At 52.2% G+C, this 27,988-nt stretch overlaps 1 protein-coding gene across 1 annotated transcript in view; it reads left to right on the top strand.

Moving 5' to 3' along the window:
- The first annotated feature begins 1,010 nt into the window (after window positions 1–1,010).
- LOC308060461 (uncharacterized protein) overlaps window positions 1,011–27,988 on the top strand; it is a 49,722-nt gene continuing 22,744 nt past the window's right edge. The window contains exons 1-2 of the mRNA XM_080379224.1: window positions 1,011–15,835; window positions 15,919–27,988. The exon at window positions 15,919–27,988 is cut by the window's right edge and continues 22,744 nt beyond it. The gene's annotated coding sequence lies outside the window, so the exon portion shown is untranslated. The remainder of the gene's footprint in view (window positions 15,836–15,918) is intronic.

Below are 27,988 nucleotides of genomic sequence, written 5' to 3'. Positions count from 1 at the left end.
TCCCAGGAAAGAGACACTGTCCCCGCGCTCCGAATACAATTTCAATCAGATGAATAGCGGCATAATCCCATAGAGGCGCTCAGCTGGGAACTGACCATGTGAGAGGCAAGCCAGCCCTCCCCCAGCCGAGCGGTGAAAGGGGACCCCCCCCCGCCGGCGGGGCCCCCAAACCCTGCAAGAGGGACCATCTGCTCCCGCAGCCGCCCCTCCTCCCGCAGCCCCCAGCGAAGAAAGAGCGAGGGCTGCAAGTGCCTCCCGCAAACAAAGGAGCGCTCCCAGGCTGGCGCTTGGAGACCCCCGGGACTGAGGAAGAGGAGGGAGCGAGACCCCCAGAGGCCCCCGGGGCGTGCGCCGTGCCCTAGGGATGCAGCGGGGGAAGATGGGGCAGCAAAAAGGGGGAGAGTACCCACCCCCTGCAGCAGGCAATGGCAACACAGGGTGAGAGCAGAAAGGATGGAGGACAGACCACGGGGGCCTTGCTCCTTCTCCTCCCACTCTGCCCCTGGTACATCCCAGGGCAGCGACCTGCTTCTCCTGCCATCCTGGCCAAAGGGCAGAGCCGCTCCATCGCCCGCTGCAATGCAAGCAGCGAAGCCGAGCACACAAAGCCGAGCACGCAAAGCCGAGCGCTCTCTTCCTCTGAACATCTCGGGCCCTTGGAGGGTATCTCTCACGCTGAAATTCTCAGACTTGTCCCTAGTGCCGGAGAGGCAATTTGGGGAAAGTCTTAAGAAATCTAGGTTGTGCAACTGGGAGTTTAAAGTGATTTTCAACCCACAAGGCAACTGACAACACTTTTGTCAGCAACTATTACCAAAACCCTCCGGTTCCACTGTCACAGCAATCCCTTCCCAAGCAGGAGCGCACCAGGTTGGTAGGAAGGATGCCACGCACTGCTCCACAACAGAGGTGCTCAGCTCACAGGTACCAAACCAGCAGATCCTTGGCTTTGTGCTGCCCTCCTCCATCACTCCAAGCACCCCAACATGCCTCAGAACAAATGCCCCTGTCTCCCTGCCTTAGGCCAGATGGGAGAGCAGCTATGGTGCTGCAGCACATGAAGGAGCACCATCCCGTCCAAGGGGCAGCTCCGTAAGCTCTGCAGGGCAGCAGCAAGTCTTTTTCTTGCTAAGGTCAACAGCTCTGAGCCTGAATACACACAGCTGGGCACAAAGTGACTAGAGATCGCATCTGCTGAATAAGAAGTGGTCATTGTTATGCTTTGTCACCCGTTTCAGAGCAGATAGCACTTAAAAGCCATTTGGTTTTGCACTCTTTGAATAGTTAAAAAGGTCAGGCAGCGAGCATGGGCAGTGGGGTGTTTTCCCAGCGCTGGAGCGTGATGTGAATATTCCCAGGTGTGAATATTTGTCTGAACATCCGCTGCCTTCCCAGTCCCACAGGCAGGAGGGGAGAGCTTTGATCTCTTCCACAGCTGAGACCTGGGGCACGTTGCGCTTTCCCTGTCCCCGCACAACCCTCCGGCTCTGCAACTTGTTGCAGTGCAGCAGGGCTGAAGCCAGCCACACCACCAAGCCCAATGGCAGAGCGGCCAAGGGATGAGCTCCGGGGGGACCGAGGGCTCGGGGGCTCAGCACCGCCTGACCCTGCAACCAACGCCTTCGATTTACTGTTCATCTGAAATACAGCCACAACACGCTAACAAAATCGGCTAACGTTATCGGCTGCCAGTGAAAGGGGCTCTGCTTTCTCCTGCTTTCTGTGTTCTGGGATGTGTGCTGGGAGCACTGTGCACAACAGGCACCCACAGCCAGCCAGGCACGCTCCCCACCACGCTGCTCCCACAGTGCAATTACAAACCCAGACATAAATCATGGTTAACCTTTGCTCTCTCTCATATGTTTCTCCAGAGGCTACAGAAATATTGCACAAGACACGTGATAACCAGAGAAACAAAAATAACTTCAATTAAACTGTCCCAGAGTGGGAGGAGAGGGGGAATTTTTGGGAAGACAGTACTTCTCACAGTAAGGGAATGCATTTGGGAAAATAATGCAGACCAGGTATTCTTTTATCAGCAGTTAAAGGTATGTGTTAGGATCTCAAAGGGACAGATACACACCCTCATGACTCACATACAGTAGGGCTTTGCGCTCTGCCTCTGACTTTGACGTCTTTGCTGTTTTCAAAACCAAAACAACTTGCTTTCCCATCAGCTCAGCTCTTTCCAACTACCCAAGACTTTAAAAGTCCTGCTAATTCCCTTTCTCTCCTCGCCCTCTATCACTGCCGCAAAACAAAGATGAACATGCACTAATGCCTTGTTATTTCTGAATGACACAGGATTAACTAGGAGAGAAACCTCATTTTGCAAAACCAGTTGAGGTTTGAATTGCAAGAAAAAATAAACGCCTTGCTTTGCCCAGCACAGAGCTGATTAGGAGATGTTTGCCTCTACCTGCAGATAGAGATATCACCCAGCTGCGTGTGCATTTGTGATGCTAAAACTGGAGTCACAAAGGCTGATAATATTGGGAAAGAGAATTCCTGTAGGCTGAAACCCGTGAAAGCAGGAACCAAAAAGGTGGCAGAAAAGCCGAGTGAATATCCAGGACGAGATTTTGAAGAGGAATCATCTATACTAGAGCATGCAAATATAGCCTCATGGATGTTTTGTATTCACTTTCCACAAACCTGCAACTGAATGAGTTTTACTAGCACAAATGTTGGAGGAAAGTGAAGTTCAAAGCTGCATGCATGAGTAACCATGGAAACTGAATTTAAAATTTGCACATGTGAGTATTTGTATCCAAAGTACTTTGTACGCTTGGCCAATGCGGGAAGAGGAACACCATCATGTCACAAGTGGCCAATCGCAACTTAGAAACACAGCTTGAATTTCAAATATCACCTACTTACAGCAAACCTCCGTCCCGGAGCGGAGAAAAAAGAAATGTGAAAAAACCTGCCTCAAATTGCCATCTGCTCGTGAATATTCCACAATTAGCAGAGATGGATTCATTGGATACATTATTCATTGTGGATTATTCGCCCAGATCTAACAACGATAGTGCAACGGGTATTTAAATATTGTGACGAGGAGGAACCATTTCAGACATAGAAGGTGTATGTGACTGTCCCCATGTATGAATATGGATGTGCTTCTATCCTGCAGGAATCTCTGGGAACAATAGCTGTGTGGCAAATACCTTGTCCTCTGCACCAAGAGAAAGCCTAGAGTTCCGCGATAAACTGCATTTTTTTTTAATCCCTTCTCCTGATCATTTGTCCTCTGCCCCAACCCCTCCTCCCTCCGGCGGGTGCACTACTAATGCACCAAAATCAGTTGCCATTTTGGCAACTAAGGCACTTGCTCTTTCCCTTGCTGTGGCTTAGGTGGTGGAAGAGGTTTGGTGAGACAACGTTTTTCCCTCTTCCACCCCAGCCTTCCAGTGGGACCCACCTCAGGCAGTGAAAGTTATAAAAACAGAGCAAAACAAAAACCTTCAAGCGCAATGCTGTGCTGGCAATCGCGGCTTTCCCAGGAAACCTTCGCAAGCTGTCTTGCGGATCGCCTGACCCCCGCACGGAGGGTCCTGAGGCCCCTTTGCAGGTTCCGCTTTCACAGCACGGAGCCAGCTGCTCCACGGCCATCGGTAGCAGACTGGCCCTTGCAGACCTGTGTGCCAGAGTTGTGGCAAAACAGAGGCATCCCAAAAAACTCCCCAGCTGAAGGCGATGGCCAACAGGCACAGAAAGAAACAGCCTCGGGAAGGGGGCAGGTTTGGAGGGGTGCACGCTCGGTGTGAGGCTGGGGTATGATGGAGCCAATGCAACCAGGCTGTGCCAGGACTGCTTAAGTGGAAACAACACAGGGAAAAGGAAAGGGGAAAACCGATAAGAAAAAGGGAAAAAAAATCATACAAATCTAATGAAAGAGTCCAAAGTAGCACAGGATGGGGTTATGCAACTTCAATTTGTCCAGCACTGTTCACAGACAAACACTCGCCCGAAGCAGCACAGACTTGTGCAAGCGAAGATTGTGAAATCCCCGCGGCGCTGCCAGCTGTTGCCCAACTCTGTGGGTAGCAACGCTGTACGGCAGAGGACAAGCCAGGATCCTACCAACACCACAGCAAGGCTCTGGTCTGATGAGCACACAGACCCTCACCATGAAGCCCGGGCTGAAGTCCTTTCCCTGGGCCACGGTGGCCTGCAGCATGGCAGTCCTCTGCCAGGCAAGCTCTCCTTTAGCTGGGGTCTCATCAAAACGGTTATTCGTAGCAGCTCCCAGGCTGCTAGTGATGCAGAAGACAGGTGGTCTGGTCTCTGATGGGCCACGGTGTCCCATGCAGGGAGTCTCCAGGTGTCACACCCAGGCACAGAGGTGATCCCCGGGGGTTTATTTCCTTCCCCATGAGCAATAAATCAGCTCCTGCTGAAATGGAAGAATGTGAGAAACTCCCATTCAAACATGCTTGCAATGTCAAGGACCATGTCTGCTCAAAGGTCATGAGGAAACTGGTCTTACTTGGGGTGCATAGGTACGCTGAGCACAGTTCCTGGGTTCCAAAGGTCTTAGGCAGGGGGCAAACTGTGGGTCAATGCACAGACACTCAGCTTTAGGACCTTGGGCAGGATCTAATGAACACAGCCCAGACAAGGATCCTGAGATGTTCTCCTGAAGGCAAACTTGTAAAACCCATTGATGTGGGGCTCCAGGAGCCAACGTGCTATCTGGAAGCTCCCGTGACAGGACTGTTGGGACCGGGGTTTATTTAGACCTTCCTACGTGGATTCTCGTGATTGTTGACTGGAAGGGTAGTTCCCATGTTCGGAGCCTGTAAACCCACAGGGATGTCTTCCCTCAGCTCTGCTCTGCACGGTTTGACTCTGTGCAAGCTGCACAGATGTGCTCCCTCACCACACTCTGCAGGGCTGGGATTGGGAAATGAAACAGTGAATTGGTAAAGAGTTTATTTGCTAAAAAATGTGACTTTCATCCCTTTAAAGTTCAATATTGAGGTTTAACTTGCAGCATAAAGTTGGCTGAGAAAGATGCTATTATCTGGACTTGCACTGCCAGAAGGCAAGGGACAATCCTCTTTCACTCTCACGTCTAGGAAGCCAGAGAGCCAAGGTCAGGGACACTGGGCACTGTTTCACCGGCACTTTCCTTCATTCTTCAACCACAAAGCTCACACAGCAGGGCTTGTTCATTCCACACAAGCAAAGACAATAGTTACTGCATCAGTGAGCTTCACACACAGACCAGGACCTACCCCACCTCTTACCCTAGGAGGTATTTCTGCTCTTGCTCAGAGCTGGATAAAGGCAGTTGTATCTCATACACTTCCAGATGTTGCTTCAGTTGTCCCAAGCCTGCAGTGCTCCAGACACCCTTTGGAAGGAGCCAGGACTGGAGAAGGATGTGATTTCAGTGCCAGTGCAGCATCAGACCCACCCCAACAAACCCTGGAGCATCTCCAAACCATGTCTCATGCCACACAAGCTGGTGCTTCTCATTTCCTACTGCACTGTCACTCAGTCCCACAGCAGCCTGGAGAAAGCAGCCACCAAAGACAACTTGCCTGTGGGGGCAGATGCGAGGCACAGGCTGAGTCTGGAGCCAAGACAAAGAGCCCTGCCTGGAGAGGGGAGATGAACATGCAGCACGTGGAGAGAAGCATCAGGTCCCCAGAGGGGACCACATCTTGTCTGGTTGTCTTTCCGTTTCCAACGTTCAGTCTTCTTCCCAGGTACAGGTGGGACCATGCACTCTTTTGCCTCTCTTCACTGGCCAGCCAGATAAAACACGGGAGGATCTAACAACTGCTGTAACATGACCACAGTCTAGGAGAAGACCTCCTCCAACCAGCAAGGGCAAAACCAGCTAATGAGAGCCATCATCCTTCACCACCACCCTGCTCTGGACAAGGGGTCAGGGCTACAGCTACGGAGTTGTAGCTCAACACATTTGAAGCTGGGAGGACGATTGCTCCATCTTTCTGTCCACCAGTGGTCAACTGCTATCGCTGTGGCGAGTCAGGGCACCTTGCACGAGAATGCACGATTGAAGCTACAGCCTAATTATTTTCCTTTGTCACCCCTCCTTTTTCTGATTGATGGTTGTATTAGACAAAATCTTCAAGCACACCCACAAAGGGAAAGGGTTTGAAGGAGACCAGAAAGAATGTGGAGAAAACCAACAAATTCCAGAGGACTTAAAATGAGGGAAGGGTGTGAGCGTGGCAGTGATGTGTTTCACCAAGTGCCACCTTCACTGAAGCCACTCTCAAAGCACATGTATGCCATGCCAGAAGGTGGCCAGCACAGAGCTCCCATCTGCACATCAAGACCGGCTCATCTCAGTATGTTTCCACTGGAAATACAGTTGGGCCAAAATAGAAATTCCTTGTTGGAATGTGTCAATTTATATCATATTTTCTATGGAAAAAAAGTCAAAATGAATAATCTGATTTTTTCATTTTTCCCTTCTTATTTCACTGGGGTAGAAAGTTTCCTTTGACCATGATTCATTTCATTTAAACCTTCATAGCTAAATAACTTTTTGCACCAGAACAATAATTATGCATCCGTATTAGATATTTACCATATAAATCTTGCTGAAATGAGCTACCATTACCAAATCACTGCATTCTGTATTCCGCTCCATTTTGCAGCTCCACTTTTCCTGGGTGACACCTTCCAATTTGTACACTGATGTGAACTTGCATGTGTTTTCTTACAGTTGAAGCAGCCTTGTCTGATAGGATCTGTTCTAAAACCCTACCAAAGTCTTCTTGGGGTTGCATTACTCGATGAGCATCCAGGATGAGCAGCATTTACGAAATTTACCTGGGATTCAGTCCTTCCCCAGGGGTAAAAAGACAAAGACAGAGCATATAAAAAGACTTACCATGATGAAGCCATCCTGTTCCATCCCAGACTGAACCAGACAGGTACACAAATCATAGTTAATATCCTCTGGACTTTCGTGGTATGCAAAAAGAGTCTATTTAAATCTGGAACTGAGATTTGACTTCTTTAATTGACCTGGGAAGAAAGCCTTTTCAAGCGCTGGGAAGAAAAGGATTATTGCTGTCTTTTAGGAGGGTTCCCTGGGTGCTGGTCCAGAACTTTTACAGGTGACCTGGAGTGAATTGTGTGTGCTGTGCTTGGGTTTCCCCATTTGTGAAGACTCCATTTTCCCCAGAGGATGTCTGCAAATTCACTGGTGCTCGTACAGCCCAGCAAACCCCTGGTGAAGGGACATGCAGGGGAGGTCACAGGAGCTCAGCACCACTATGGGTCATCACGGCACCAGCTGTGAGCTCTGGGTACCAGCCAGCTCTGCTCTTTGGTCCTGGTTCCTCACCCATCCACGCTGCACAGAGCATTTCAGGGCCAGCTCCTCTCAGGGCCGTTCCCTACAGGTAGTATGGATGAGTGTGCCCCAGGCTTCGGTCCTGTTGCTGTGCCCAGATGTCAGCTAAGTACCACACAGCCACTCGCTGACTCCTCCTGAAAATTAACTCTACCCCAGCACACCAGACCTCCACCATCTCAGACACAAGGTGCCTTGTGTCCCTGACCCACACATGGACCTGCTGCAGGAATTGCTGTGACTGTCCTGTCCCAGGCACATGCCCCTTGGGACTAATGTTGTCTTTTCACATGTGTCTGTACAGCACCTAGCACAACGACCTGGTAATTATAACAGAAGCTAAATTACTGCTAAAATTAGGTGCTTATTAACATCATAGCCTCTGGGCACCACCACAACACTTAATAATACTGCAGTCTAAGAGTAACTCAGGACACATCATAATCTTCATGAAAAACTGTCCTTGGGGAGAGTGTTTCTATACAAAGTCTCAGTTTTCCATTAGGTCGTATTTCACACGTGGAAAAAACCCCAACCTGTTCAAATGCCTAAGGATTTCAATTCAGCCCAACATCTTCAACTGCAGTATGAAGGTGTGCAGATGTTGTCACTCCTGAACTTTAGTTTTGATTGTAAGCTTGGAGTCATAAACTTTGAGGACAGGTTTTGGGTGTTAGGACACTTGGACTCAGGACACCTCATGACCATGTAAAGGCCACAGCAGGTCCCACACTGCCACCGCCTACACGCAACAGTGCAATAAAATCAGCAGCACAGACCCAAAGACAAGTTGTGGTTTCTCCTGTCTAATTCCCAGTCTCCCTCCTGCAGCCAGGATTCCTGGTGGGGTGAGCTCCAAGCCCAGGGTGAATTTAGGGACATGGATGGAATGGAGCATGGCCAAAATTCAATTTGCTGCTTAAATCCAACGCAGCTGGCCAAGGTATTGGAAATGAAATATAGTCCATGGCAGGTCCTTCAGGAAAAGCAGAGAAGCAAGAGGACAAAGCCAGCTGGTTCAGGTGCCATGTGGTCAGGCAAGGCACAGGGTGAGCTCAGCATGCCATGCAGTGGTGGGACACAGAGGAAGGGCTGTGGGGCACTCCCCACGTCCCAGAGCTGTCCTCTGCCAGACACAGCACCCTGGAGAAGACACAGGCATCCTAACAGGGACGTCTCCCAGCCCAGCAGCCTCTTGGAGGTGCAGAGACAGGATCAGAGCAGAGCCTGCGGGGACAGGGACAGACCCCAGCATCTTCTCTGAGGACAGCCCCCCACCAGCCAGATCAGCTCACTCTTTGTCCCAGGGCGAGCATCAGCTGAGCTGGGAAGTCAGACCCTGCTATCGCACCACACACCTTCTCTTCTGGTGCTGATTAATGAGGCTGACAAGGAAGGACTCAGAGGCTCCTCCCAGCCCTGCCCCTCATGCACGCCCCCCACAAGCACTCATATTATCTGTATCAAGCACATTTTTATGTAAATGCTCTAACCATCCCTTTCAGAGGTACAATGCCTTCCAGACTAAGCCCCTGAATGGCATCGGCACATTTCTCGTGCCTCAGCTGCTCACCCAGACAAACAGAAGTGTGGCTCTTCACAAAGGGCTATGGTAATTCCGAGCTGGAGGAGAGTCCAAGGGAGGGGGCAAGCAGGGGCCAAAGCTATTTCAATGACAGAAGAAAAGCCAGGCTCCCAGTATCTCGATGAGTCAAGGAAGGGACAGGCCCCACAGATGGATAAATGGAGCTGCACGGAGGCAGACGGCTCAGCCTCACAACAATACATCATCTCTGCTTGGCGTGGTGGGCTCTGAGGTCCGCCACGGGGCCCCGGCATGTTGCTGCAAAGGCCGGGGCTGGGCTTGCAGCCTGGGGTCTCTCCGTGGCAAATAACACAGGAAAGCTGAAACAGCCCACGGAGCAGGGAAGGAACATGCAGAAACCCAAGAAACATCGAGGACTCTCACGTGACATCCCCAACCTCTGCACGTGCCACAGGCAGCAGTCCAAGGGACCAGAGGAGAGGTGACATCCTGCGCTCCACCCTCATCCCACCACAACCGGGACCTTTTCCCTTCGTCTCTTCTATGGTGGGAGTCCATGAGGCTTCCCCTCGTGTCTGGTCCTTGGTGCCTGGTGGCACACCTAGCAGCTCTGCCTGCACCAAGCCTGTCCTCATTCAGGACAGAACAATTTCTTCTGTCAGGAATAGGTCAACAAGTAGCATGTTCATTGAGAACACGCACAGCACGGCTTTCCTGGTGTCCATACGAGCCAGAGCACCGAGCAAGCTTGACAAGAAGGTCAGGATCCACGTGGAAAGCTCAGGGCGATATTTCCAGCTGCTTCTCATGTACAGAAATCCAGGCAACACATGTCCTTACTCTTGCTGCCAGCCAAGCCGTGCACTCAGCATATGAGTCTCCCTCTGCAAAATCAGGCGAAGGGCACACAGGCACCCTTGCCATCAATTCTTTCACTGTTTTGGAAATTCACCATTAAACTGTGAGTTTGCAGTGAGAGACCATAATGACAGTCATGAGACGAGCACTGGATGTCCCCGTGTGACAGGAGGGCTGGCGCCTGCCCTCCCCTTGCCATGAGCACAGAGGCATGGCCAAGGGGAGGGCACACCAGGCTGCGGTGCCCACGGGGACACTCACACCACTTGCCCGTCCTCCTTCCCACAGCACTCCCAGCTGGGTGAGCTGGACCAGCCTCCTCCCCTCCCCAGGTCCTCCAGCACTATTTATTCCAGCAGACTTTGCACCATCCAGTGGGACAGAGCGGGAGGGACAGGACAGCCCTGGGTGTGGGAAGGAGACCCTGGGGGTGAAGATGGAGAGGAGCTGATGGATAGGATCGCCCACATGGCACGAGGCTGCTGCAGCCTGGGTCTCTGCGTCCCACCGGTGCCAGGCCAGTTCAAGGGCTAAAACAAGCTTTATGACTGCAAATTAACTTCTCCCTCACTCCCTCCAAACCTGCAGCTTTCTGACGTGCCCCAAGCCCAGGGCCTCAACCCACAGACCAGGCTGGGGACTGCAAACCCAAGCAAAGTGCAGCTGAGGTTTGGGTCAGCTCAGCAGCTCTGCCCTGGAATGTGGGCTTTGCAACAAACAATTATGCTAATTGCCAGTGACAATAACAGGCAGAAAATGTTTGTGTCATGGCAACACAGGAAACAAACTCCACGCAGAGCCTGTGTCCATCAGCCGTTCCTGCCAGCGCAGCTCATGCTCACGATGGCTGATGCCCCCGCCTTGTCTAGCAGCTGGGGCAGACTGTTCTCCACTGTGCGCCCACCAGCTCACCAGCCAAACCGGCACGGGTTGCACGATCCCAGGGCTGCCCTGACCTGAAGACAGCAGTTACGGTTACACATGGGGTGGTTTTCACTTGGGCAGGGATCCCTGCGGTGCTCAGCCCCACAAAAGTGCCATAGTCAGAGCTAATCCTCTCGTCCCTCCAAAGCGGGGATGCACTAGGGGACTTCACAGGGAAGAGCTACTTTGCAAAGTCCACCGGGGGTTGTTCGCCACCCGATGCACACAGGCATCCCTCCAGCTCCTGGCACATCTCCCAGCCTGAGCACCAGAGGTGGGTCACGTCCCATCCAGTTCAGGCCTTGCAAAGGTCATGACATCCCATTCCCTGTTATTTGCAGCCCAGTCTCTTACAACAGGAGGGTGGGAGACCCAGCACTGCTGGACACCAGCACATAGGCTTGTCACTTCTGTGTCCCTGCCGTTTGCCACCTGCTCTGCTCCCCTTTCTCCTCACTCACAGCTGTAGAGGAATGAAGCTGGGTTAATTAGCATTGATGATATACAGCTGTGGGCTGGCTTCAGGGGCGGTGGGTTGGCTGATGCAGATAAGGTGCAGCTGTGGCTGGTTCTGTTAGGTGGTTGGGCAGCCAAGGAAGAGAGGAGGAAGAAACAGAGAGAACACGTGCCCTGGGTGAGGAGAGACTAGGAGAAGGCAGCAGAGGGACTGGCATGAAGAGTATGCTGGATGAGATGGTAAAAGACCTTGTTGTAGCTTGATAGTCTGGAGAGTGCTGTGACACACACCTGCCCTTCCGCGCAGCTCAGTCATGGCTGATGATACTTCCCTCCGATTCCCATTAAAAAAAAGGGAAGATCATATCTGGACTGAGGCCAGGGAAACAGAACTTCAGCTCCACAGGACAGCGATTCAGCAGCGTACAGCCAAGGTTATTACTGAAGCTCACACGGTTTGGGTGCTGGCATCTGCTCGTGAACACCACATCACACAGCGTCAATTCACAAGCCAGGGAGAGGGCAAACCTGGCCTGAGACCTGCACCCCTCCTGCCCACAGCTGCCTGCTGTGCCCCACAACACAGCTCTGCAGGGCTCATGCACCCAGAGGAACGGGCCGGCTTCCTCCCACTTGGCCATCAGCACCTTCTTTGCCATGCTCCAGGTGCAATTAGATCTGTGCAGTCAGCTAAAGGCGAGCAAGCTGGATTCTGGTCACTGAGGGCATGCTCTGAAGATGAGGATGTTGTGTAAGAGCAAATGGATGGCATGATGTGACCTGCAGCATCTTTACTGCCACAACGATGCAAGACAAGCAGGCAGCACAGGTTGGCTCTAAGATCCCAGGCTGACAGGCAGAAAAGATGGTGTCCCCCATCTTCTTTGAGCTCCAGAGTCACAGACACCAAATATTTTCGTTTTACTCCATTTTCCATTTAATTTGTAAAAAGTTGGACAAGTAGCTCTGCAGCCTGCTGCTGTTAACTGACACTAACTCCTGCAGCCCTGGGGAGTTTCCATAGAGCAGGTGAAGTTAATATTCGGCCAAATGTTTAGCAAAAGGAGGAATAATGACTCAGATGCACTTGCAGGCTCATCTGTCTGGCTTTGATGCCAGGTGAAGGAACAATTGATACACCAGTCTGTTAGTGAGGAATTAAAATAGAACAATATAATTAAGACCAATTACATGGTTTTATAGAGACGGATTTTGTCAGACCAGCATGGTGCTTCCTGAGGAAATTAAAAGATTGGGTGATAATGGAAAAGTGCTTCTAGGTGAATTTCTGAGAGGTGTCTGAGTCGGTGCCACAAAACGTCTCTCAGGGATCAAGTGCACACAGTGAATCATAGAATGGGTAATCTCAAAACCAGGAGTAACCACTTTGCTATTTTCCTGGCCAGGTCTCAGCTTTTCACATTTGTTACCTGTTCATTGGAAAAAAAAATCAAATCTGGAGCACTTTCCAGGAGAAGCATAAGGCTCCGCATGCAGTGCTGACGTTTAGTCTCCTCAGAGGCCAGGACAAAAAGCCCCACGCTGGGTTCCTCAGTGGTGCTCACATCTGCAGGGATGCAGGGAGAGAAGCCACTCTCTGGGCTAGCAGGAGGTACAGAGCAGTGAACCTTTTACGGGGACACAAGCCAGATTCTTGCTGTGGCAACTGAGGAAAGATCACTGAGCTGTGAGTGAGGAGCATAGCTGGATGTCCGGGAGAAAAACCCCAAATCAGGATAAAATACTCCTTGGACCCTGGCCTGTGCTGGTCTGGGCTGCAGCCGCAGCACTGTAACCTCTTTGGGGACGGTGGGACTGACCCCAGTGAGTGAACTGGGGACATACACAACATGTTCAGCAGCAGCCCAGTGACTCTGGGGTGGCCCCTGGGTGCTTCAGGCAGATCTCAGCAAGGCTCGGAGGCTGCCGGCGGGGATGGAGTGGGAGGATCTAGTGTTCCTCAGTTTATTCAGATGTTACCTCATGCATATCATGCTTTTTCTCATTGTCCTGGGGTCTACCAAGGCATGAAGACGCTGTATAACATTTGCAGATAGAGCAATGAGCAACCGACAGACACGACTCAGGCAGCAGCACGTACCGGTTGAATACGCTCAGGAGAAAGCAACAGTAAGAGGAACGTGGAGCAGCAGCGACGCGGCGCACAGCCTGGTGTCCCTCGGCGTGCATCCTCCAGCAGCCACCACAAGCACAGACGCAGCAAGGTCCAGTTTTGGTCCTGGCAGGGGCTGATGGCATGCAGGGGACCCCTGCATGGGTGCTGAGAAGACAGGCTCAGCCCGGGAGGTTGTTTATCCTCCAGGCACAGTCTTCTGTTGCACCAGCCTCCGCTTACCTCCCTTGGCCTGCCCGCCCCACAGAGAGCAGTAGGATTGGCTCCACGGTCCCTCCAGTGTGGCTGACCCCAAACCTGGCCCAATCTCCTCACCGCGGCTGCTCCTGAAACCTCCTGGATGAAAGGCCTCTGAGGCTACATGGAAGAGATGGGCCGTGTGCCACAGTGAAGGTACGTGGCACTGTGCAGGTCACCAAGGCACAGAAGTGTTAGCTGGGGGGAAGCTCTGGAGGTCCCTAGTCCAAGCTCCCATTTGAACAGTATTGCCAACGACAGAGGATGTCACCCATGGCTTTGTCTAGCAAAATATTTAGAGGCCTTTGAAAATCTGCTGCAGCAGAAGCACAGAAATAAAGCAGTAAATGGCAAGACAGAAAGCATCAGCCAACCCTCCTGAAGAGATGATGGTTAGGGGAACAGTTTCTGGAGCAGCTTCCCCTTCACTCCTGGGCTGTAACACCCTGTCACAGGCTGCACTGGAGATGGGCACGGTGCCTCATGGTGCTGGAGATGTCTCTGGGCAGTAAGGCAGAGCTTTGCTCTGTTAGCGCTGTGTGGACAGTCTGAGAGCCCGTGGTCTGGCTCCTTGATGAAGTACACACGTATCTGGACAGATGAGGAGCCCACAGAAACCACAGGACGGTGCTGATGTACTGATAGGTGGTGAGCTCAGCCTTAGGCACGCTCAAGGTTTTCACTGGCAGCAGGACAAAGCAGAGCATGAATGGAAGGTTTGGCAGAGGTAACAGGATTTGCTGTTCTGGTGTTTACCTCCCCGCACGGAGAACAGCACAGTAGAAAGCTCAAAGCACTGCAGGCAAGTGAAGGAAACCAGTGCATGAATGACGGAGTGGACTCTCTGGTAGGCAGGTGTGAGGGGGACAGTCCATGGAAGGACTTGGAGGTGAGGGCAAGTACCTTGTAGCTGGCAGAGCAGTGATAGAAGTGTGGAGAGGGACGTGAAAGAGGGATTACACAGGAAAGCAGCAAGACGGCATGGTCCTTCAAGCAGAGATCTGGGCAGCTGGTAGAGTGATGCTGGTCAGATACAGCAGCTGTAACCCAGGCACGTGACGGGAGGACACAGGCAAGCGAGTTGTTGGTATGCAGGCGGGAGCAGAAAGGCTGCACCATCGAGATACTGGACACAAAGAACTGCAGATAAGGTACTGCCTGGATACAGGGACTCAGGCGGAGAGCTGGCACAACCCTGGCTTCCAGCATAAATCAAGTAGGACAGAGTTGGTTGCAGTGACTGAGGATACCCAGGATGGTGAACGTTAAGAGCTCTGAGCAGCGTTTGGCTTGAGCCGGCAGCTGATTGCCCGAAGTCCCTGGTCAGGGCCATTGGGACAGATCCAGTTTCCTCCGAGTGAGAGGACAGCAGCACATTGCGTCCCCATTAATTGCTCACAGCTAATGAGCTTTATGGGGTGAGAGCATGAGGTCCAGCTACTCAGGTCCCTCTCGCATCCAGATCTGGAGCATCAAGGGAGCAGAAGGGAAGAGAAGAAAAGCAAGAGGAGGCCGAGGCCAGCTGCTGTCCATTGCCCAGCCAGCAGGAACTGGAGCAAGAACAGCACCGTCCAGAGGGTGCATCTTGAGTTCTCCTGAACCGCTTTAGGGCACTGCCTTGCCACCCGTCACTGCGGCGTGCACGTGCCAGCCACACCAAGGCAGCAAGGACTGCATCCTCCTGCATCCCACCACCTTCCCCCCTTCCTGGCCCAGACGCTGCTCGAGTTCAGCCGGCCGCACAAGCCACTCGAGGCAGGCTGCAGGGCTGTGCTTATGCGCCGAAGAAGGCGCCTGCTCCCGCCGGCCTGGGCACCCGGCAGCTCAGACACAGCCCGTGGGGCCAGGCGGCAGCTGAGGTGCTGCTGAAGTCTGGGCTGTGCAGGGAGAGGGGCTTTGTGCACGTACACCTCTAGAGCCAGAGACTGATGCTCCCTTTCTGACAGTGGCAGAAGGGATGTTGTGAGCTGCAGGCTAATTTCACAGCAGGAACCAGCAAGTAAGTTCCTGTCCCAAAAAAAGAGGAGAAAACACCAGGAAAGAAGGCAGCTGGGAGGGACTGAAGAAACCCTTGCATCACCCCAAAATCTGGTGTTCATAACATCAACTGAGAAGGAAACATTGCTAAAACCCCAGAGAATCCCAAACACCTTTGGGGTTTTCCCTTGCCAGGATTTAGAAGTGATTCCCAGGGCAGAAACAGTGTCGCAAAGACTGGCAGCCCAGGCAGCGAATGGTGCTTTCACTTCCAGATCTTGCGAAATGCCACATCCTCTAGTAATCCAGAGCTTCACAAGCAGACACTTCTTCCTGGGGTTTCCAGCCAACAAAGGTAGGAGGGGACATACCAGGCAAGTGGAATTTCTCCTGTTACATCCTGTGTCGTGTAATCAGAGTTTCTTCTTGCACTGACAGAGATATGTGACTCTCAGTAGCACTTTCGGCAGGGATCAGCCACCACGTTACTCGTTACTCGCAGCACCTTGGAGCCCCTTGGAGCTATGGCCGTAGGCCTGACTCTGCACAGATGCACATCCTTGCATTCACCTTGCTGTGCTGGGGGATGGGGCTGCTCCACAAACCCCACCGCCCACAGCATCCCTTAGAGGCAGCACCCAGCTTTCTGTCTCTGTGGCACCTGGAGTGGCTTTCAGCCACTTCCCAGTTCCCAGAGGAAGGAGGACAGGAGGTTTGTTCACTGGAAGATATTACACAGGACTCTATAGTCCATTTAAGTCACTTCTCATTACAGTATCTTTATATAATTACATGCTCACCACCGGATCTCTACATTCCAAAGGCGCTGCAGAAATGGTGCTCGGCTCATCCAGTAGCCAGGGCAATGTCTGATCCAGGCCACCCTTTCTATGGTACCTGAGCAAGCATGCTCCAGGGAAGAACTTCAGCAGCCCACACGGGAGCGGGGGGATGCATGGCACCTCCCAGGCTTGCGTGTGACCATGCTGTACCCAAAATAGCTGGGGAGATGCAAACAATACAGCCACGAGGATTGAGGTTTAATTCTTCTCTTGTTCTGCCCTGGCATAAGCAGCAGCGCAACTGGAGGCTGCAAGGCACAGTCCTGGCTGCGAGCAGCTGTGGGAACGGAGTTGTCAGCTTTCACTTGGCCCTAAACATGACGGTTGAACGTATCCCACCTTGCAGATCACCTCCATCCTCCACAGACCTGCAGCAGCAGAATGCTGCTCAGCCCCCATGCACAGCAGCCCAGCAGCACACACAAACCAGGGGCACCATGAGCAGACTCTTTCCCACCTCGAAGCCTTCAGCACCTTCTGGAAATACCATTTTTTTCCCCTGGGCCTTCCCTGAGAGCTTTGTCCTTGGGGCACAGCTCTAGCATCACCTCCAGTGTCATGGTCTTAAGCAATCAGCTGGTTGTTCCCTCCTGGGAGCAGGTCCCTAGCGCAGGGTGTCTGTGCAGGCGATGTTACACACGCATGCACTCGTACATACACGTGCGAGCATACGCGCACGTTTGTACCAAGCCAGCAAAAACGCATGCCATGAGCCTGCCAGCTGAAACACCAGCAAAGCAGAGCTCGGGATCACTTCTCAGCTGCAGGGCTGAGTCTCTGAGAGCTCAGAGAGTAACTTCTACTACCTACAACCACATAAGAAGTAAAAGCCTTGAACTGGAAATGCAAATAGACATAATTTATATTTAATAAGGCAGTTAATGTACTGTGTGTGTCCAGTAAAGTACCATCCAGCTCCTATCACCCATTTATTGAGGTCACTCCACATAATAAATTCCAAATGAGTAATAATGGCTGTATTTGGATTATATTAATAACTACATGCATATCTGAAGCCAGAGAGATGAGGGTATAGCAAGTGCTGCACTCGCTGTGCAGGCATGGCAGCAGGTGGGTCCATAGTATTTTGGAAATTTTATGTAACTGCCATCAGTTCCAACATAATGAATTAATTGACCGCCCTTGGGCCCTGGCAGAGGGGACCTTCTTTCAGGCGCTGAGATAACCAACATCGTGTACTGATGTAAAGGAAAGATTTAAAGAGAAATATTTTCTGTGGGTGTTTCAAAGTCTCCTACCCAGGTCTGGCTAGGACACTTGCACCTGAACACATCTGTGCAGGCGTCTGACTTCTTAGATTGTTCACAGTTTTGAGCAGAAAACCTGTAATTTCAGATACCCTGGAAGCAAAAATGTTTGAGGAAACCTCTGTTATATTAAGTCCTATGGGGAGGCAGGAAATACCGAATTCAAACTGAAAAGGAAGGTTTATTCTGAGCACTTCAAAAATCTTAGAAATAAAATGGATATTCATTTGAAAAGAAAGCACAATACAGTAGATGTAATTTACTGAACTATTTATTTCAATAATACTTTTAATTTTTAGTTCTTAAGTAAATACATTTTGGGGAGAAGTGCCAGATGAAAAGTCTCGATTCCTTTCAAGATCTTCTTGTTTCTCTAGCTCAGTGTTTTGCTGTCATAGATGTGACTAAGCCTACATTGCTTCTTTTTGTAATGAAATAGAATTTCATCCCAACCATTTGTGTCATCGTCTCCTGTGTCTTTGTCCACAGCTGGCAGCTCCTGCAGGCACCCACCGTGCAATTCACACATGCATGTGAAGGCACTTGCACGGCTGTGCACGCTCACACGCACTCATGCAAAGCCAAAGGGTAGGGCAGAGCCTCAGCCTGAGCAGCCATGAGGTCAGGAATATTTTAGGAAGGCTGATAGTTGTCTTCTAGCTTTATTGATGGCTACGTGGGGTCTGAAAAGCCTGAGTCACCCAGCTGATCAGCTTGGGGCTTTTAACCCAGGGCATCTAAAGGACTTCAGAGCATTCCAGAGTTGGTAGAAAGGTTGTCTGCAGGTCTTCATTTAGTCCAGCCTGCTAACACCAACACCGTGGCTCAGCCTGGTCAAGTCTTTAGCAGCCCAGGAACCCAGCCTGAAGGTGCCATCAGCCTGCGCCCAGCTCACGCCTGCCCCACACACTGTCCCCACACAGGACGGACTGCACGGCCAGGACCTGCCGCTCACCCGCTGCCCTCGGGCTGAGCGCCAAGGACGGGACAGGGTCCAGCTCTGCAGTTTCTGAAGGGTTAATAAAGCAGGGCCAGCCCTGCCTGCAGGGAGCACAGCCGGAGTTCTGCTGGGCTGGGATTTCCCCAGGTCCCTCGCCCACCTCTGGCCCTTTGCCTGGATCCTCACCCATCCCTCGGAACTGGCTCCCCCGGGGGAATCAGGAGCCAACCGGGCTACGGCCATCAAGTGTTTGCCTGGCCAAATCGCAGGCACCCTCCTACCCCGAGCAAACCCCTTGCATCCCCCCTGCACCCCCCTTCCCCAGCCCCTGCTCAGGCCCTGGTAGCTGAGCCCTGCAAGGGGGGGCAGCGATGCAGACGCCCCAGCCCCACAGAGATGGTCTCTGCTACCATCAGACAGCAGTTCAAAAGGCAAGGTCCTTTCCCCCTGCTCTCAGTCTCCCTCTCAGTTTCTTTTAAGCACAAAACCGGCACAACAACAACAACAAAAAAAAAAAAAAAAAAAAAAAGGGAAGAAGAAAGGGAGGGGGAGGCAAGAAAAGAAAGGGGCGACTTCCAGCCAGGCAGTAAAATGCCATCTGTCTCCTGATGGCTCATGTGACACTGACAGACGTCCACTGCGAGCCAGAGCCACAGGCAGCTCGTGATCCCCATCACAGCGGGCAAGGGAGCACCCCTTCCCCAGCCTCCGCTCTCTCCCAAACCCATCAACATTTTTGGAGCCAGGAGGAAAAAAAAAATAAAACTCAGGCTGATCCATGCTGCCCTTCCCAGAGTGAAACGCGCGGGGTGGTGGCAGAGGCAGTGTCGGACTTTGGAGCAGGGCCGTCTGCGCTGCGTGACTTCTCACCAGGCTGGATCCCCTCAGATCCACCTGTTTCCCTCGCAGAAGCAGCTCCCAGAAAACAAAGGAGCTGAACAGCAGGCAGCCCACCAGCCCCACACAACACAACTGCTTCATTGCCTCTGGGGAAAGAGCCCCGCTGACCCTGGGACCCCCGGCTGGAAGAGCCGGACGGAGGCCGGTGACAGGACAGACGCGCTGCCAGGGCTCGGTGACCGGCTGCGCCGGCCCTGCAGGCGCTGCCACAAAGAGGGAAGCTGCAGCTCACGTTTCCTGGGAGCACAGATGTCTCTAGATGACACAGCCACTTCCCAGAAAGGGATATGCCCTGATTCAGTCCCAGAGGACATGTCAAGGAAGTCCCTGTGCAGTGGGTGGAAGAGGAAAAGCCTCAGATGTTCATGATTTCCCTGGATTCCCAGCAGTGGATGGTCTCAGGAGAGCAGGACTTTGCTGGGTGCTGGAAGGTGCAATCTTCTTGCCCTGCATCCCGGTCATTTGTGGCTTAGCAGAACAACACAGAACCTGGGAACCTCAAGGCGAGGCCACCTTGTGAGGGCAAAGGAGCTCCATGGTCCTGGGCAGGCTGGGCATGAGGCCATGCAGCTGCACGGAGGCATGACCACCCTTGTGCCAGCCCTTCCAAGGCTGGAACACCATCAGGAGCCAGCAGAGAAGGCCAGCACACACCTCCTTCCCCACGAACCTCTCCTCATTCCCAGCCTCACCATCCAGGCCACTGCTCACCAACCAGTATGTGGCAGGACCTCACCAGCTTGGCCAACTTGGAGCCAAGTTGGTCTTCTCCTAAACCTGTCTCCTGGGAAGAGTTGCAGAAGGAGTTACCAGCCGTACACAGAGCTGGGGGGATGATGTGAGGGGGCGCAGGAGACCGGCTTCCGATGCCTGCCAAGGGACCTGCAGGATTATGCTATAAGGTTCCCCAGCACCCTTGAACCCTTCCCCACAGCCACACCATCCATCAGTACCTGGGCATGGCTGGGCACCCTGTCAGGTCCTGGGCACCTTCCCTGAGGGGAGCTGGAAGTCCAGGGCAGCAGGAGGTGGGCAGCTCCCACCAGCCCAGCTGCAAAGTGACAAGTCCCTTTTGGTGCTGGCACCTTCTGGAACAGCCCGAGAGTCACTCATAGCTCAGCATGGTACAGGAGGGAGATGCTACTGCCAACGCTGAGCACCACCTAACCCCTGCTTCGTCTCTGAGCCGGACAACATACGGTGTCTTTCTAAGCCTCTGAGCCAAAGGGCAGGTACGGGCCTTGGCCTGCAAGTAGTGATTTTACGTTTTTTTATTAGGAGACATGGAGTTACAATGCCTGCAGATGCAGTTTCCCAAGGGCATCGCCAGACGCAAAGGAAGGTGGTGGAAGAGCCCAGCATTGCCGAGGCAGCTCGGGCTGGGATCCTGCCCCACCACAGGTGCAGCACAAAGCCAGCCCGGCCCCTGCCGCACCTCCACCGGCAGGACTGACACAGCCTGTCAGTGCTTGCCAACACCCTGGTCCTGCCAGATGAAGCCACCAGAGAAACAACATTGCATTTCATACTGTGTCCTCCCTGCTGCCTTCAGGGACAGCCCTGGTCCTTGGCATTGCCAGAGGGATGAAAGGAAGGCTGGACACACAGCTGTCTCTCGGGGTGGGCAAAGGAACAGCAAGATAAGGCCAGGGCAACCCAGGACAACGCCAAGCCATGGGCCAGGGCATCAGGGCAGCACGTCTCTCCCTTGCCAGCTGCAGCAGGTCACTGCTGTCATCAGAAGAAGCCACCATGCAGAGCTGCTGCAATGAGCCTCCCCCAGAGCGAACCATGAACTTGGGCTGTGAAGCCTGAATGACCCTGGCGTATCACACACAGTTGGCCAAGCAGACCCCCAGCATCACCTCCCCCAGCTCCTGGTCACAGGTTTGCTGCACACCAGCATCTTTCCACCTGCTCCTACACTGTTTGACCCCAGAGGTGGTCCATCTGACCTCTGCAGCTATCCCAGATGCCACAGTTATCTCAGATGACACCTTTAATGGCTCCTAGCCATGTCCTGCTCCCCTCAATGCCTGCCCTGGCTGTGCCCCCAGGACTTTGTCAGGAAGATAGTCATATGTCCTGCGATGGGGACCAGGGCTCAGGCCTGATGGGGGCACAGGGAGAGCGTCAGCACATGACGGGCTTTGAGCCAAGACAAAAATGGTCACAGGGTGCAAAGGGCTCTAGAGACACCTTGAAGAGTTTGTTACTGTAGCAGGGGAAAAAGCTCTGATTGTATTGTGAAATGGTGGTGTGGTGGTGCTTGGCCTCAGCCATGGACGACAGGAGGGTTGGAGACCCACGTTACTGCAGGTGGGACTGGGAGGTGTGGGGCTGCCTCCACCCCAGCCCCGCCGGAGCCACCGTCCAGTCCTGGGTACAGAGAAACACTGAGACAGCCTGGCCCTGCGTGTTTAACCTGGCTAATGATTAGCTGGGTAGGACGTGGCCATTCAAGGGCACAGGGTGAAAACAGCCCTCCTGCCTCTGCTTACACAGCACACGCAGCTGGGCCCTTCCCAGCGCCAGCACCCAGGGAGCAGCAGCAACGGGGGAAATGCCAGCTTGGGAAGAGCATCCAAGGGCTTGGGCTGCGAGAGCAGCCCAGAGGATGCTGCCCAAACCAGCTCTGCTCGAAATGCCCCCAGGCAAGAGCTGACCCCAATGTACGTAGTTGTGTCTCTGCAAAGACGTTTTTGCATCCAAAGGCAAATCCAGGGAACTGAGATCTTGCCCTTTGCCCTTGTGGCATCCATCAGAAGTTGAGTCAGGAGTTAATGAGAAGCTCTGAGGTCACAAAAAAGTCCTTCTGTGTCTCACACCTGGAAACCCCACAAGGCTTGCTACAACACTCTTACTCGCCCAGAGAGCCGGTGGTTTCTCCTCCAGGGCCAGCTGCTGCAGTGTTACAGCAAACCCCTTCACCACCCAGTTCAGCCTCCTGCACACCCAGGATCCTGCCTGAAGTCTGCACGTGGCTGCCATGATGAAGAACAACAGGTCTTTGGTCATTTTTGCAATGAGAAAGTGTCAAAACTCAGAAAACAGAGAGCGTGGCCATGGGTGAAGGGATCCTTCCCTGCCTACCTGAGAAGCACCCCTCATAAAACTGGATCCAAAGCCACCTTCTGACCAAAAGCTGAAGGCATCATGTTCTGTGCTTCCCCCAAGCCTGACAGCAAAACGTCAGGGCCGAGAGGCTGACAGGTACTCGTCTCTCTTAACATGAATGTTTTAGCACTGGGACTGGCACCCAGGCATGGGGTGGAACCTCCATCTCTGGAGAATTTCAACACTTGAAGGGACTGGTGCTGAGAAACCTGCTGCAGATTTTAAGCCAGCTCTGCAAGAAGCAGAAAGCTGAATCAGAGACCTCGACAGGTCCCTCCCAAACTTTCACTTTTTGCTGGCCAGTGAAAAGAAATGGGCCCATACGCAGGGTCCCATCTAAGGCAAGTTTGGGGCAACCCAAGGCCTGGATGTGACTGGAAGTACAGTGGGGTTTATAGCATGGGGTTTGCTTTGCGTGGCTCTGGGAAAGCCAAGGCTTAAAATGTCTCTGAAATCACTGCCACTCAAGTTAATATTATTCTTCTAGTGAAGAGGTAACCACTTAAAACGGCTCTCACAAGCGCTTCTCATCAGCTTGAGTGAACAGAAAAGTGAATATGAACTGATCTTAGTTAAATGAAGTCCACTTCAATTGTCAATTAGGGATTCAAACCCACTTAATTAATACACTTCAGCTTCAACTCCCTGTATACAGATCTAGAGAGACACCTTCTATCCACTTTCACTGCTCAGCAATTGAAAAACCCTACTCAACCCACGTGATAGTTGAAGACCTTGGTGAACCTCACCTAAGCTCAGACCCAAAATCCTCTTCTGATTCAGTAGACCCAGAACAATACCCAGCATTTCATAAGCCCTTTGCTCCACACCCAGCAGCTGGCATCTGCTGAAATGGCTTAGAAGCAGCAGCAGCCCTAGTTCTAGAGATCTCATTTTCATGTTCTTGAGTTTCCAAAGCGCGCTCTCTGCTTCCTCTTCTCTCAGATCACAGAGAGCTGAACCTTCTGGAGACACATGCCCCAGATCTCCACACCACACTGACAACTGGGGCTTCTGATTCATTTCATTGTGTTGTTTTGGCAATAACTACTCATTCCACACCTGCACCCTCAAAAGGTGATGTTACTCCCATTTCAAGCAAGAGATCAGACTCCAGACTTCCAAGGTCCCTTCCAGCCAATACCTGTAAGCTGACAAGTCCTGTTTCATGGCAGTCCCTGCCTTCCCAGAGGTGGGAAGTGCTTCTCTGCCCCGTTTCTCCTATCAGTTCCTTGTGGTCTCACCCAGAAACTATTGAGCACCATCTCTTCCCTTTGCAAGCAGCAATAGCAGGGCAGTGGCGAGATGTGCTTTCCTGGGTGTGAAGTGCACAGGTCTGACATGGATGTGCGGGAGTCTGGCTGCACTCGGGTCCGTCCAGTTCCTGCTTCCCGCTGTGCAATGCTCGGTCTGTGCAAACGCCTCCTCTTGTCCACCCCTCTATCTTCTTTTCCACTTTCTTTCATTCCTTCCTATAAATTCTTTCTTCCTTCTTCCTTCAAGTTCTTTCTTTCATTTATTCTCTTATTCTTCTTTTCCTTCCTTCCTTTTGTTCTCTTTCCTTCTTTTTTATTTTTTCTTTTTTTCTTTCTCCCTTTTCCTCTGCATTCATTTGAATGACAAAGGTTTCTGATTACAGTCCTCCTGGGGAATCAAACAGCAAGGCTGCTGCTCACTTACTGACTGGCAGATTAAGATAGATAAAGGGAGAGATTTGTATATTGACTCTGTGTTTATGTTACTCATGTGCAAGGCCTGGCCAGGAGCAAAGGGGGATCTGACCCACATAAATAATAACGAGCAGCATTTTTAAACTAAATCATCTGGAAAATTCACAGACGATTCCATCGGTTCCTTCCATTGTGTCACTGGAGGGTCATAAATAATTCAGCCTTGCTCAAATATTTATGGAAATCAATTTGGCCCTCAGTCCAACGTCACCTCCCTGAGAAAACAGTTTCCTTTCCTATCTCAAGTGCAAATCGACTGCCATCGGTCCCACCAGCCTCCCCAGGGCCGAGGGCACCTGTAACCTCCCAGCACCATGCCCAGGCACCAGCCCAGCTGAGCAGGTCCCCAGACAGCTCAGGAGCCATGGGGACCACCAGGAAGATGAAGCTGCATGTGCTCCTCCAGGAGAGAAGCAGGTCCAGCACCTGTCCCCCTTCTGCTGTGACCACCCTACACTTCATGATGGGGCATCTGCTCTGGCCTAGGGTGGCTGTCAGCTCCAGAGGCAAGCAACCGCGCTTGGCAAAGCTGCTGGCACATGGGGGGCAGCTCCTGTGCAGGTGACAACCAATGCTCGTGTCAACAAACACTGCACAGCACAGCGGCTCCCCGATGCGATCAAAGGTCACAAACCAAACTTCCACAGGAGCGAGCGGCCGGGGAAGCTCCCCACACCCGCTCCCAGGGCAAGGTCCACGCTCTGCCATACCCGCTGAGGAGCAGCTGCTGAACGACCTGAGCCATGACCTGGCACTTGCAGCTCGCTTCCTTGCCTCCTTTCTGGCTGACTCATAGCAAGGACTCCCAAGACCTCTCTTCCCAAAAGCAGAGCAGCCATGCGGGCTGCCCATCATGACAAGCACCCAGGAAGATTTCCACCCACATGGCAAACCCATGGCTCCTGGCCCTGAGCACCCCATTGATCCTTCTGGGAGCTCAGCATGTCCACAGGCTGTGCCTGCCTCTTGATGAAAACCACTCTGTGGGAGCTATGAATCTATTCCAGCAACTTCATTGCACACAAAGAAACGGGACAAATTCCCAGGGTCAAAAATCCGTCACCTTCTGCACATCATCCAGGGGTGCAATATGCTCAGAGAGTTACTAGACCACCACACAGATCAAGATCAAGCCACCTACCAGCACAGAACTCAGACAAGGGCTGGTGTGTCTGGTCCAGGGCATGCACCATCACATGGACCCACATTTCTGACCTCATCTGTGACTAGAGCTGTCCTAGAGAAACGTTTTGCACTGGCCATTCTTTCTTGGGCCAAGGATGCTTCTCCAGGGAGCACTGAAGTGGAGGTACACTGCTTGGAGCTGCCTTAGAAATCTTTCCCCAACAGCCCTCTGCTTTTCCATGGCCTCTCCTTCACAGCGAGAGACAAGGCGCAGGTCCACAACGAGCAAGAGGTCTGGGAACCCGTAGCTGCTTACCCTGAACAAGGTGCTCGGGCTGGCTCTGCTGGGATACATCCCCCCAGAAGCCCTGTGGCTGTGGTAAAGGCAGGGGCCCCAGCTGGGTGTAAGATCTGGTGATAGTCCAGGCACCAGAACCTCAAGCTCTCTTCTGTAACACATACGACCCATCCACCTTGCTGGCGATCAACCAGCACGGAGGAAACAGGACAAGACATCAGGCCCAAGCACTCACACATCACATGAAATGACCTGGCTATGTCAGAATCCAGCACCAGCTCTGCTCTTTACAAACTTTGCTCCCTGCAATTATCCAGGTCACTAGGATTTGAACAGCCGAAATCAGCTCCTAGCACTGACCCACAAACCCAAACCAAGTGGCAGAAGAAGCAGAGGCTCTTGGCTTGTGCTGAGCAGAAGGCTGCAGGAAAAGGAGACGTGCCATGGGAAGAGTCCCCACTCCTCCAAGCAGGTGTAAGCACTGTCACTGCTTGGTAGAGGACACCCAAATTCATCTTGCAGTGACGGTCCACAGCGGAGACCCCACAGAACTGGTAGCTGTGTGGCATGCTCCATGCAGCGAAATGGCAGCTCCATGCAGCACTCTCTGGAAGGACAGAGCTAGGTGGGGTGACTCTACCATGGGGGAGGACCCACGTGGCCCTCACCCAAGCATGGAGGAGGTGGGTACCCTTGCAAAGCTAGCATCACTTCACCGCATTGTCAGGTGTGATGGGGCCAGGTTTCATAGCTCAAATTGCCAAGCCTAAGAAAAGAAAGGCTAGAGAAATGACCACCAAGTTGGGATAACATGGCACCAGTCCTCTACCGTGTCTTCTGTGCAAAAAAGTAAACCTGGAACAGAAAAAATTCAAATAAAACAATGCCACAGACTAGGTACGCAGAGTTTCACGTCTGCTTTCCAAGGACTTCTCCTAGGGTCATGTAGAGACAGCACCGGACTGCTAACTCTGCTGCTCGGACTCTCCTTTTTCACCCATACATGACAGCAACACTGAGGCACCCTCAAGGTCCGTGCACATCCCATGTCTGCGTGTCTGTAGGTGTCACTAGATGAGAGCACCACTCTTCCCACATATAAGAGAACCAGTGATCCACACAGGGAACACTTGCAAGGATTTGCATGTGCAAAACCTTTACTTCAGATGACCCTCCCAAAATCATGACCCACCCTCTTGTCTCTGGGCTACCTCGGTCGAGCTGTGATCCCTGCTAGGCTTTCCAAGGTGCCGGCAGCTTCAGTGGGGAAAGCAGAAAGGGACAGAGGAGCTCATCAGAGCTATTAGACCTGCCCCAGGAAAGCTGCAGCAGCCGTCATGCTCTGCCTGCACACCGAAGAGCAGCGTGATGCAGTCTGCCTGCAGCTCGCACCGTGGGGGCACGTCTCCCCCAGCACGCCTGGGCATGGGAGACAAAGGATCAGGATGTGCGCAGATGCTACTAACGCAGAAGAGCTTCACTGGAAATAATTAGCCCTTGTCAGGAGAAAAACCTAGGGAAATTTTTGATGAAAAAATGGGTAGAATCACTTTTCTGTTTTGTGCTCTCTCTGCCTGAAATGTCCCTCTTCTGTCCAGCATTTATGATTTGGGGCCTTGGAAAGTGTATTTTCCTTTGTCAGACTGGTGATTCATAAAGAGACTGGAAAGAAATGGATGTTCCTGGGCTGCAGGGTCCTGAACTGCTCAACATTTGTGATGCCACCTAATGATTATCCTTAATTCACAACCCCATTGTAAAAGTGTCTGCCCCTGCACTCAGTGCAAGGACATCACCTGGTCTCTCTGCAGAGCTGTTTCGTGAAAGCATGTGCATTACTTGTGTTTTATTCAAAAAGGGGTTAATTTGTGCCCTCTTCTCCCCCAAGCACAGTAACACAATCAATCTCAAAAGAGCTGCTTGGCTTTCTCCTCCCTTCTCCAGCCGTCACTTCTTGGCTCTTAATAAATTATTCAGCTTTCCTAAATATGCATAGGGGTCTCATTAACAACTAATTTTGCTTATTTAAAACAACTGCATAATCAAACCACTATAGTGTTTCGCCTTTCTTATAGCCTTGAATTATTCATGTGCTGGGAATCTGCATACAAATTTATTGATTCTTAAAAGGGCATTTTCACAGCCCAGAAAAAAAGAAACACTGGTTATTCTGGTTTTGAACATTTTGGCCCAAACTCCCATTTAACAGATCATATTTTCCTGGGAACAGACGGCAGGCAGACCCGCAGCATCACCAAATGCACCTGAATCCCTGAGTGCAACAAAAG

Source organism: Falco punctatus (assembly GCF_963210335.1).
Source record: "Falco punctatus genome assembly, chromosome: 3".
Classification (NCBI taxonomy): Eukaryota; Metazoa; Chordata; class Aves; order Falconiformes; family Falconidae; genus Falco; species Falco punctatus.
The sequence above is the reverse complement of the archived record's forward strand: the minus strand, read 5'-3'. Positions and strand labels throughout refer to the sequence as shown.